The sequence below is a fragment of the Bidens hawaiensis genome, unplaced genomic scaffold, assembly GCF_021521415.1.
Source record: "Bidens hawaiensis isolate Kalapana, Puna unplaced genomic scaffold, B.hawaiensis_p1.1 tig00007072_1, whole genome shotgun sequence".
Taxonomy (NCBI): Eukaryota; Viridiplantae; Streptophyta; class Magnoliopsida; order Asterales; family Asteraceae; genus Bidens; species Bidens hawaiensis.
The window spans coordinates 686,965-699,567 of NW_027491487.1; positions in this window are offsets into that span (position 1 = coordinate 686,965).

Below are 12,603 nucleotides of genomic sequence, written 5' to 3' on the forward strand. Positions count from 1 at the left end.
GCACTAATCATCTCCCAAGCATCCGATCCTGTTACTAGACCTTCAATTCAAAGGCCAACACCAAGAAAACCCGAATCTCGATTAATCCCTTAACAAGAACCACAGGTGAGTCTCACAGCCCCTATTTTCACTGTTTTCACTATTTTTAAACTGTTTTCGGGGCGAGGGACACGTACTTAAATTATGATTTATCATGGTATACTTACAAGTTATGTAAACGATTATGTTTAAATTATGTTTCATGATGAGCAATGCAAACGGTTATCTTTGGTTTACAATGTATGTGCGCCAGAATTCGAGTAAGTGATCACTTTACCATTGGAACTCTAAGGGTAGGGACTGCTGGTTTGATCCGCCCACTCGTAGGGGTCGCACCTCTTACACAGACGAGTGCCTAGTATGGTCATGGGGCAGTACTATGGGTTTGAGCCCGCTCGTAGAGGTCGCTCCTCTTACGCAGACGAGCGCCTTGTTTTCCGGCACAACGTCTGCGCGTAACCCGCGGGACGGTATTATTCGCTCGTAGTGGCAGCGCCACTTACACAGACGAGCACGGTTTTTCAGATGTGTCCGCGCGTAACCCGCGGGACGGTATTACTTGTTTCGCTCGTAGTGGCAGCGCCACTTACACAGACGAGCACAGTTCCCAGAAATGTTCGCGCGTAACCCGCGGAACGATTTTATCATAATATGTTGATAGAACTATGTTTTACCAAGCATGTGTTTTAATGATGCTATCAGAATTATGTTTCAGAATGATTTTTATCAAGATTATGATGCAATACGATTTATCAAGTTACTAAAACTTGTGAACTCACTCAGTTTATACTGATTCAAATGTTTTACATGTCTTTCAGGAGATAACTAAGTAGCGCATGGAGTCACACTTAGAGCACCTCACGCTGAACATCTAAAACTAGCTTTTTGGAAGATTTTAGTTCTATCCCTTCGATGCGCGTGGTTGTTCTCGCCGCGCAAGGGGATATGGCGTGGAAATCTTCAACAGTTTTTATACTTGGATGATTTTATGTAATTTTTAAACAATGTAATGTATTTGTATTAAACATTTCATGCGCAATGAAAATCTTATCTTGAATGTTTGCAATGGCCCGTGCTTAAGTATCAATCCCCACTCGCGCGCGCCCGGCTGTTTCCGCCGTTCAGGGCCGGGTGTAACAGGTGTGTCGACCTGTTCTGACTACGTTCAACACTCTCATTCGTGCACTCCTTCGCAAAGTGGCCATTCTGCTGATAGTTGTAACAGCGCACCTTTGACTTGTCAAAACCCGGTCTCTCACCAACAAACTTCCTTCCTGTCTTCTTCATAAACCTCTTAACCCTTCTCACAATCATCGCCATCTGCCACTGCAGATCCATCTCTTCCAGATCATCAGCATCGATCTGATCATAATCTTCATCCAAAGTCGCAAGATCAACAATCTTACCCTGAATGTAATTTTCATACGAAGCAATGAAGGATGCATAGAGAGCAAACTGCTGTTCAGCAGATTTAACACTCATGGGCATCCTTGAGTAGTTGTTGTTCGAAACACTTGGGGTAAAACTACTCTTGGTTGCTTGAGGGTTAGAAGCATTTGATCCTCCAGCTACAAAGCATACATCACCATTCATGTTGAGAGATACATGACCTTCATGTGTTGAGTTAGCGCCCGACTCTCCCTTTGAGTAGTAAGCAGACGAATCAGACTTCGAACTTGAACTTGTATTAACCTTTGCACCATACATTCCTGGATCTTGAACCTGATCAGTAGGTGTCTCTTTTCGAACCATGTTTAGTTCAAAAGTTCGTAGCTTGTTTATTGCCGTTTCCAAATCATAGTCGGAAAAGTCTTTGTCTTCTCTCATCAACACGGTGTATATCTCCCATTTCGGTGGGAGAGCATCAAGAAGCTTTTCAACAATCTCATCTTCTTTGTATGTAATCGAATAATTGCTGAGTTCTGTCATCAGATGATAATATCTAGTGATGATATCATCAAGTGATTCATTCTTCAGATACTTGAAGACCGAGAACTGGGTTTTAAGTAGTTTAATCTTTGAAGCACGGATTCCCACATTACCCTCAAAACGGTTTTCAAGCGCTTCCCAAAGCTCTCTGGCAGTTTTGTACTTTCTGAAAGTGTGCAGAATCTCTTGTGGAAGAGCCATTGTAATTGCTGCATGAGCTTTGCTTTCGGCCTCATACATTTTCTTCTCTTCTTCTTCCATCTCCTTGTATTTCTTTATCTGATCACGACCCTCATACTCAGCAGTAGGTGGAATGTAACCATCTTGTATGCATACCCACATCTTAGCATCTTGGTACTTGACATATTGTTCAAAACGATCTTTCCACACTACATAATCGGTTTTCTTAAGCATCTTCGGTGCCTTTGTAGCCGAACCCGCTTCCACTTCCATCTTAACTAGTTCCGTAATGTTGATTGAAGACATCTTTCACGAAACACACAGAAACCCGAAAAATAAAAATTTTATTTTTAACAGTACTGTAGGCGAAGTTGTGGATAACTTCACTTAAGTCTGAACTTCGCTGATTCTGAACTTCGCTTTCTTTTTAAATTCGCCTGATTTGGCGAAGTTGTGTATAACTTCGCTTAAGGTAAGCGAACTTGTGAAGTAGGCGAAGTTGTGGGTAACTTCGCTTGAGATAAGCGAACTTGAGAAGGTAGGCGAAGTTGTGGATAACTTCGCTTAACCTTATATCTTCGCTGAAACCCTACAAACAGTGACGGCAAACTTCGCCTGATGAACACGATGAATATGCAGGTTTGATTTCTGGACTTTACGAGGTTTGTGAAGGTGTTATGGGTTGTTTATGATTGTAGGAGGTGAGTAGGACACAAAAACTCAGAAAACTCGTCCCGCGAATAATCGAACGGAACGATTTCTACACCCGCGTGATAATCCCGAACCACACAATCGAGCAAAAGCTCTGATACCAATTGTAGGTTCCCAGCCGGATCTACACGAGATATCTCGTTCTACGTAGGTGCGGAATCCCTACGTAAGACGTTACGAGCGTACAAAACGATACGAGTTAACACAATCGAACACACGTTACAATAAACAAATACTCGTTATATTGCAACCTTAAACACGTGATAGCAATCACTGATTACAGGACTCTCTGACTCGTTACTAAAACTGAAACTCGTTGAATAATCATAAAACTTAAGCCGTAACCTGAGTTTATATAATCACGACAACTTCGCCTGGCATGTTCAGGCGAAGTTGTCCCTAACTTCGCTTGTCTAACAAGTTCGCCTATATCAGCGAACTTGTTAGCAACTTCGCTTACATACAAACTCAAATCCAAACGACTCGATTACAGACACTAGACACTGAACTACTGACATCGTGTACCAACAATTATTATTATTAATAATAAAAACCCTAATCCCCACCCCTCCCTCCTCAAACCCGATCGGCCCTCACCCCCCCCCCCCCCCCGCGACGGTAGCCACCACAAACACCATATTACTTCCGTTTTGGCCTTATTTTTCATAATCGGAGCATCCCGCACTTGTTTCTAGGCATCTCTCACTTTCCTCTTGCTCGTTTCTGCGTTTTTAAGGTATAAACATAAAACGCTAATTTTGTAAATCGTGTGTTAAGTGTTCATATGCTTTGTTTTGATTAGATGATGCTTGATTATGCTTCGGTTATTGATTTAGATGATCATGTGTGATTTTGAACGGTGAAAGATTATTAGATCATTGATTGTTCGTAAGCCCTAGAGGGTTTACTACTGATTTTTATGGATAATTATGTTTATTGCATGATTGGAGATATGTCGTATGCTTAGGATGCATGCTAGACGATTGTGTGTGCTTGCTGATTTTTGACAGCAGTGATAGTTAAACTTGAACCAGGCGTAACTTTTTAAATATAAAACCAAACTGGAATATTTATGAGTCTAAAAGGTAGTGCTCTGTGTCTAGTTTTTCAGAAAACCCAACCACACCTGATTTGGAGGTGTTTTGGTTGCTCAAACGATTTAAATGTGATCAAAGGTCAAAACTGGTACTGGACAGATTGTAAGTTATGTTTAGACAACTGTAACTGAATGTTAATGTGGTAATTGGTCAAGATTGTCAACACTAATGTGTACTAGGTTGAGTCTAGTTTCTATGAAGTCCAAGTTTGTAATTTTTGGACGGGTAAAAGTTAACTTTTATTATATTACAAAACTGAAGTGCAAGTCTGAATTGTGAGACCTGCTGTTAGGCTGTTTTGTATTTATCATATCTCATGAACTACAAGACAAAATGGGTTGGTTCCACTTCTGGAAGTTAACATGTTGAGTTAAGAACCTAACCCAATTGTTCTTGCATTAATTGGAATTACCATTTAACGGGAATAACAAATATCATTCTGTTGCGCATGATTCTGACTGCTGTGAATTTACTGTAATGTTTTGACCATTGTGAGAAATCTATGTGGAATAAAAATACAATAAAAATAGTTCTGGAAACCTAACTCATGTGTGCTTTTGTGACGATTTTTGGTGAATTAATTGATATGTTATGATCTGTTGAATAGAGTAATCTTTCAAGTATAAATCTGTCTTGATAGAACTAGCTGCTGAACTATATGAAAATACATGAAACGTGCTTGTTGCTAGATAATTGCTATGTTTTTGACTAAATTGCCCTTGTGGGGAAAAATTGCTAGTAATATACAATATTAATACTTGACACGTAAGTAGTTGTTCACACATGTAACGTATCACCAATGTGTTTATTGAGTCACACACAATTCACAAACGAAACACTAAACGTATCTCACGCATAGGTATTATGTGCCGAGTCTAGAGACTCAATAATAGTTCCAACACTTAGAAAATCTCATTCTTATTTTAGAACGCTAGTGAGGATTTTCTGTGACGCGCATCTCTTGGTTGACTTGTTTTTGAATTCTTCGCAAACACTGAGTTTCACGTTCCCCTTTTACTCTTTTAAACGCTTTTTACTTGGGGGAGATAACATACTCCAAAACGCTTTAGATTTTTTTATTAGTTATATATCACTTTTAAAGGCCTAGTGGCAAACGAAACAACTAAAGTCCTTCATAACATCGAACTGTTTAGTATTTGTATAATAGCGAGTCATTGTTGAGTAGTACTACTGGGTTTGACAAACCCCACCCAACGCTAAACTCGACTGGAGGTCGAGTGGGTGTAATCTTGGCTAACGCATTTTCCATGGTCGGGATAGACATGGTGGCAAGGCAATTGATAAACAGTCAGCTTCGGTGTCGAACACTTAGTAATACTTGTTGTTTAGGCTAGCTACCTATCGATGTATAATTGACTTAACACTATCTGGAAACGCAAAACGCAAACGCAAAACGCAAAAACTTAAACGCAAACATTTTCTTTAATTATATATGTGAACTCACCAACCCCGTGTTGACACTTTTAGTATGTTATTCTCAGGTAGCCGAGGCGAGCGCGCGGTATAGGAACATGCATTACATTGAACTCTATCGTTTTTGCAAACTCGTTTTTAAACTGTTATTAATTGAGTTTTAAGTCGTCCTGCGTGACGCAATAATTGGTTTATGATTTTACGCTTCCGCACTTATTTACACTTAAATGTTTCGTGGTTTGAAAACTTTACTTCTGATGTTTGATTATAACTAATGATTCCGATCCTGTTAGTTCACACCCTCTGACGGTAAAACTCCGTTAGTGGATTTTTAGGGTGTGACATTCCTGATTCTCTCGGGTTTTGGTACTGATATCCCCTGCGGGCTTTTCTTGAGTCAGAGGCTCCTCGCTCTCTAGCGAGGTAGTCTCGGTAATGAAATAAGCTAGCACTTGCCCCTTGAATGCGGCTTGGGGGTTTATACTCGATGGTGTGATCTCCCTATTCTATCGCCCACTTGGCCAACCTTCCCGAGACTTCAGGGTTGATGAGGACTTGTTGGAGGGGTTTATCAGTCAACACACGTATCACGTGGGCTTGGAAATAACGCCTTAATTTCCTAGCCATGTAAATTAGAGATAGCTCGAATTTCTCAATGGGGAAATACCTTTCTTCCGGGCCTTTTAGTGTGCTAATAACAAAGTATATGGGTATCTGGGCGTCCCTCCTTTCAACCATAAGCACGAGCTTATGGTTCTGTCCATGTGTGATCGATAGAGGATTAGCATCTCTCCCGGCCGTGGGGCTGAAATTGTAGGGAGCTCGCACAAGTGAGCGTTAAGGTCTTGGAAGGCTTTGTCGGCTTCCGTGTTCCAACAGAATTTGTTCTTTTTCGCACTCTTTCTCAGAATTGCCATAAATGGAAGGGTTCTTTCTACGATTTTGGAGAGGAATCGATTGAAGGCATCCAATCTCCGATTCAGCTTCTGCACCTCTTTGATATTCCTTGGGGGACCCATTTGAAGTAAGGCCTCCACCTTATCAGGTTATCCTTGATCCCTTCCTTAGTGACTAGTACTCCCAAGAACTTTCCATCCTCAACCCCAAACGAACACTTATCGGGGTTAAGTTTCATGTTTGCTTTCCTTAGTGTGTTGAACGTTTATTTGATGTCTTCTAAGATTTTGTCTTCGTTGGTGCTTTTGATGACCAGATCATCCACGTATATCTCCATGTTTCTCTCAATTGTTGATCGAACAGCCGATCCATGAAACATTGATACGTTGCCCCTGCGTTCTTTAGACCTAAAGGCATCTTGGTGTAACGAAAGGTTCCCTCATTGGTATTGAACGTCGTTTTTTTCCTAATCTTTGGTGTCCATTTAATCTGGTGTTACCCCTTATATGCGTCTAAGAAGCATCTTAGAGGAAATTCAGAGAGAGATTCTATCCTCTTTTCTATTTCAGGAAGGGGATACGAGTCCTTTGGGCACGCTTTGTTCAGGTCTTTAAAGTTGACACATATGCGCCAACTGTTATCAGATTTTGTGATCATGACGGGATTTGATATCAATTGGGGATACTTTACTTCCTGCACGGTTCCTGCTTGTAGCAGTTTCCAGGTTTCTTCCAGTACTGCCCGACTCTTCTGGGCCCAGACTTATTTTATTTTGTTTTACCGGTTCCATCCAATGAAACTCATAGAGGCTGTTTTGTACCAGACCCCTAGGGACCCCACTCATGTCTTCGAGTCTCCACGCAAAAACATCGGTGTTATGAAGCAGCACGTATTTCAGACCGGAACTCCCTTGATCCGACAATTGGGCCCCAATCCTCACCGTCTATTCTGGATGTTCTCCATTGATAACCCATTCTTCCACCTCTTTATGTTCTTTCTTTGCTTTTCTCTCCCTCCCCACGCTAGCTATTATTTCAGTGGATGACCATGTAGTAGCTACATCCTTTGGGGTGGGGAATTTCATGTATCCATGAACTGTGGAGGCCACGGCTCGAAGCGTTTTCATCCCTAGTCTGCCTAGTATAATGTTGTACCTTGACGGTGCTCGTACTACTGAGAAGCGGACGTGGACTGTTCGGGTCTTTTCCCCATTTCTTAGAGTTAGAGGAAGGGTGAGGGAGCCTAAAGGTTCCACCACTTCTCCCGAGAACCCCATCAGAGGACACACATCTTTTTCCAGCCTGCTTCAAATCTCTTTTTGATGCCTTGCAAAACCATGTTCATACATGACCTCCACTCCGCTGCCTCCGTCCACATGGACTAGAGCTACACGATGCCCCACTACACTTGCTGAGATGTTAACAGGCATTTCCCTAGCTTCCTCGTCTTCCAGACCTGGGAAAGATATTGACATTTTCATCCACGACGCGTTCATGGACAAAGATCTACTCTCCCTATCTTGGAAATCCTCTCCAGATCTACCCCTCTTCATCCCTTCTTCGTATCATGTCAACAAAGTGCTTGTCCTCGTGTTCCTCTTTAACCTTTGAGGGAAATCCTCTCGGAGGAAGTGGAAGCTGCAATACCCTTGAGGGTTAGACTTGTATCCCTTAACTTTTTCAGTTGGACACAATTTTCGGTAGTATGGCCGTGGATTTTATGGTAGTTGCAATACCTATGAGGGTTAGACTTGTATGCCTTGTTGAAGGGACTAGATGACTTGGGCGTATAGTTGGTCTTATTTGTTGCCAAAACACCTCCCCCCCCCCCCCCCCCCGATAGGTGCTTCTCACTGTATGGAAAAAAAAAATAGACACTTGCTAAATATTTAATTGAGTAGGTAAAAGAATTTAATTTGGGGCTAAATTTACACTGGCTAATTAGACGACTAAAGGGTAAAAAAAATATAAGTCGGCTAAATATTTAATAGGGTTAGTAAGGTTAGTAAACTATTCAATTTTGGCGGCTAAAACTAAACGACTAAAAGAAAAAAAAGAAGAAGAAGAAGATGGCTAAGTGAAGCTTTTGCCTACAAGCCGAGTAAACGACGACGTTAACATATATATTTTTTTAAAAATGAGGATCTTGTGTGATAAGAAAGTAAAAAGGTTTGATAGGGTGAAGATGGTTTTTTACGATGAAGTGAATATTGTTGTATAGTTTTATAAGAATGGTTGGTGAAAAATTAAATTTGGGTAGGTAAATGTATTTATTTCTGATGGCTAAAACATGCCAGCTAGGAAAAAAAATTAGCCTACAGGCTAAATAATTAATTGAGTAGGTAAAAATATTTAGGGTATGTTTGGAAAAAGTAATTTGTAGCTGTAGCTAGAAGCTGCTAGCTGGTGGCTGAAAGCTGATGGCTGGAAGCTGTAGCTTTTTAGATATATTTAAATGTTTGGCAGAGTAGCTAGAACTGTTAATAAAATATATAAAATTACTAAAATGGACATAACTAAAAACAATAATAATTAATATATTTATTTTGAAAGGTTATTTAATGAAATTAAAATACTAAAAGCTTGTAGCTCTTTGTAAACACAACGAATATGTTTGGCAAAGAGCTTTTAGGAGCTTTTAGGAACTTTAAGCTACAAGCTTTTCAGAAAAAGCTCAAATTTATTGAAAAGTCTTGTTTGGTTAGAGTAGCTTGAAGCTTTTAGGTTAGAAGAAAAAACTTGAAGCTAAAAGCTTCAACTAGTAGCGTTTAGAAGGCAACAAGTTTTTAGTATTTCAAATTTTACAATTTTGGTACTTGAACTTCCATCACATTTTGTTAATTCATATAATAATTACATATTTAACCCATATTTAAAACCAACTACCCCCATGACTTTTTAAAATATCATAACTTTTTCACACGTTAATGTTTATTTTTAAAAATTGCATCATAAAAACGACATTTTATTCTCTTTAATTTGAGTATCATATTGTTATAATTTTTTAACTTTATAAAATTAACGGATTATGTGATTATTGGTTAGGATCGGCAACAATTTGAGTCAGGCAAGCCCGGGTCATGTGTAAAACCAAATTAGGGTCTGAACGAGTTGATGCAAAAATGGCTAATTTAGTCCGGTTCATGTTGGTATAGTTTTGAGTCGAAAGGGGTCAAGTCAGAATAGGTTTCGGATTAGAACGATGCACCGCGCGAGCACCTAGCTAGTTTTATTAAAAGCTCCATCTACTCTACCAAACACCTAAATATTTCTAAAAAGCTACAACTAATAGCTACCAGCTACAGCTTCTTGCCACCAGCTTGCAGCTACCAGCTACAGCTACCAGCTAGTTTTGCTAAACATACCCTACTAGTAGAAGCTTTAAGCTTTTTCTCTTAACCTAAAATCTTCAAGCTCCTTGAATCAAACAAAGCTTTAAATGAGTAGAAGCTTTTTCTTAAAAGCTTGAAGCTCCTAAAAGCTTCCTGCCAAACATTTTTGGGGGCTAAATTTACACCGGCTAACAAGACGGCTAAGAGATACAAACATAGAATTCGGCTAAATATTTAATATGGTTGGTAAGGTTGGTAAAATATTCAATTTTGGTGGCTAATTAGACGTCGAAATTGTAAGGCCCCAATCCCGGTGCCCAACTTTGGCATTGGATATACTCATAAACACGGTTCTAAATATCAAAGTGAATTAAAACTTTCACGGAATATTATAAAAGTCAACCATTAATTACAAACATCCATATCTTGTATTTTAAAACATAACATAAATTATAGCATTCAAAACATCATGGAGAATCTTCAGACGCCAGCCTCTTCAATCCTGCCATGTATCCCACTCAAACCAGCTATCTCAGTCTGTTAACCTGTGTGCATACAAAAAGTCAGCTACGCTGAGTGAGTTCTAGTTAATCAAGCAACATATATTACATTCACATACTTAGGTAAATATGTATCCGAAGATACATACCTTCATCTTTCCTTACATACTTACATACATTCATACATTCATTCTTACTTCCATACTTACATACATGCATACTTTCGTTCATACATATACGTTTTAAAGAGCATTATGCCCTATAACATTCGCAAATATTATTAGGGTCTGTTCCCTACATTCGCGGATATTATTAGGGTCCGTTCCCTACATTCGCATATATTATTAGGGTATGTTCCCTACATTCGTGGATATTATTTAGGTATGTTCCCTACGTAAACCATACCTTTCATTCATGATATAACCATACAAGTCTTTCTTTACATAATCATACTTTCGTACATACTCATATCATTACGTACTTTCATACTTGCATATTTCATACAGGGTATACTAATATTACTTTACCCGTCGATATGTGCAATATCCGAAGATCGTTCACGCATCGACGAGTTTTCATTCATACTATCACATAAATCATTATAGAATACACTTACCATTTAAGGTAAGCGTATTAACATTCACATTGAGTATGCACACAACCCCGAAAACATGACAATGAAGTGGGGCTAGAAACTCACTTGAGTCCTGTTACGTTCACCGTTAATGGTTATTCCCTTCTTTAGTTGTGCACGAGTAACTCTATAATAGTTACATGTATCAGTTAACTATCACTACCCATATAGCATTTCTAGTTTAATTATAACCCTCAACGAACCGAGGTCCGGGGGCAGCGCCCCTGGCAGCGGGGTTCTAGGGGCGGCAACCCCTGGCTGGGTCCAAGGGGCAGAGCCCCTGGCTGAGGTCGAAGGAGGCTCATTTGTTGCTTTTCATTTGAATTCTTAACTTATTATGTTATTTGCTAACTCATAAAGTTCGAGGGCTTCTTTGTAATTAATCCATTTTATTATAAGTCTAGGGACCTTTCTATCATTCTTTTGAAGTTAATTCGTTATCCAGTTCGTTAACGAAGGAGGCTCATTAGTTGCTTCTGTCTTTTATAACGAATGGACTCATTCGTTACTTCATAAGGAATTGACATTCATAATGAATTGGCCTTTATAACGAATTGACCCATATAACGAATTGGCCTTTATAACGAATGACCCTTTATAACGAATTGGTCTTTATAACGAATTGGTCTTAATAATGAACTAGCCTTTACAACGAACTGGCCTTTATAACGAACTGGTCTTAACAATTGATCATAACGAATAAGGGCCCATGCGTTATTCTCTCTTAACGAATTGGCATTAATGAATGAGGGCTCATTCGTCAATTCTCCGTAACGAATTGCTTAACGAATTCGTTACACGTGCCTTAACGAATTCGTTAGACGCGCCTTAGGGTTAGGTCATATAATGTCATAAACTTTCTCTGACATCCTTGTGCACCGCCTTTCCAGCGCCGCCGTGTCATAAAACCGGCGGTAGCCGGAAAAACGTGTTTTACACCGTTTTTCACCGTTTATCGTCCCGATCGATCCGGATCCAAGCTATGGTGACCCCCAAGCTCATCTTTTGATCGGTTTGTACCCGTTTCCATCCGGATCTTGTGATTTTAACGGGTGAGGGTGTCTCGTCGTTTCGCGACTAGATCTAGCGGGTTTGGATCCATATAAGATCATACTGCCATTACCTTGGATCGAAGCTCGGTTTTCCTTCTTAGTTTCGGTTAGAGAAAGAGAGAAAAATGAGAGAGAGCTTAAGTGTGTGTTTTGGGTGGTGTATGGAATGGGTGAAATGAATGAATTTAATGGATAATTATGATATTTATATCATGGGTCATGGGCTTAAACCCATGGTCTTTCTTTCTTCCATTTTTTTTAATCCAAGTCCATTACCCATATTACTTAACCCAATACATGCCCGACTCATAATAACTCATATTTTATTTTATTAACCGAAATGAGTGAACGAGATGTTACATAAATGAAGAAAAAAAAAGACGGCTAAGTAAAGTTTTAGCCTAAAAGCCAAGTTAGAGCAGGCTAAGAAAGAATATTTGGAGCCGACTAAGTGAATAGACACACATCCCAAAGCCGGCTCAGAGTCAAGGATGCCGGTTAAATATCCATAGATGTAGGCTAAGTTTAGCTGCCTTTGACACGTGTTGAATTTTTATAGGCTAAAGGTGGGCCCCCTTTACTTTTCATAAAATTGTGTCCATAAAGTGGCGGCTAAGGCTTAGCCGGCTTCGCTGACGTGTCACTTGTTTATTGGTTAAAAACTCAATGATTAGAGAAATGTAGGCTAAAATAGACATGTTTATTCTGAAAAAAAAATGGGCCAAAGTTTATTTTGGTAATTTTCCGTGTGAAATTGTGTGTGTATATATTCTATGTAATGTAATATATATATATAAAT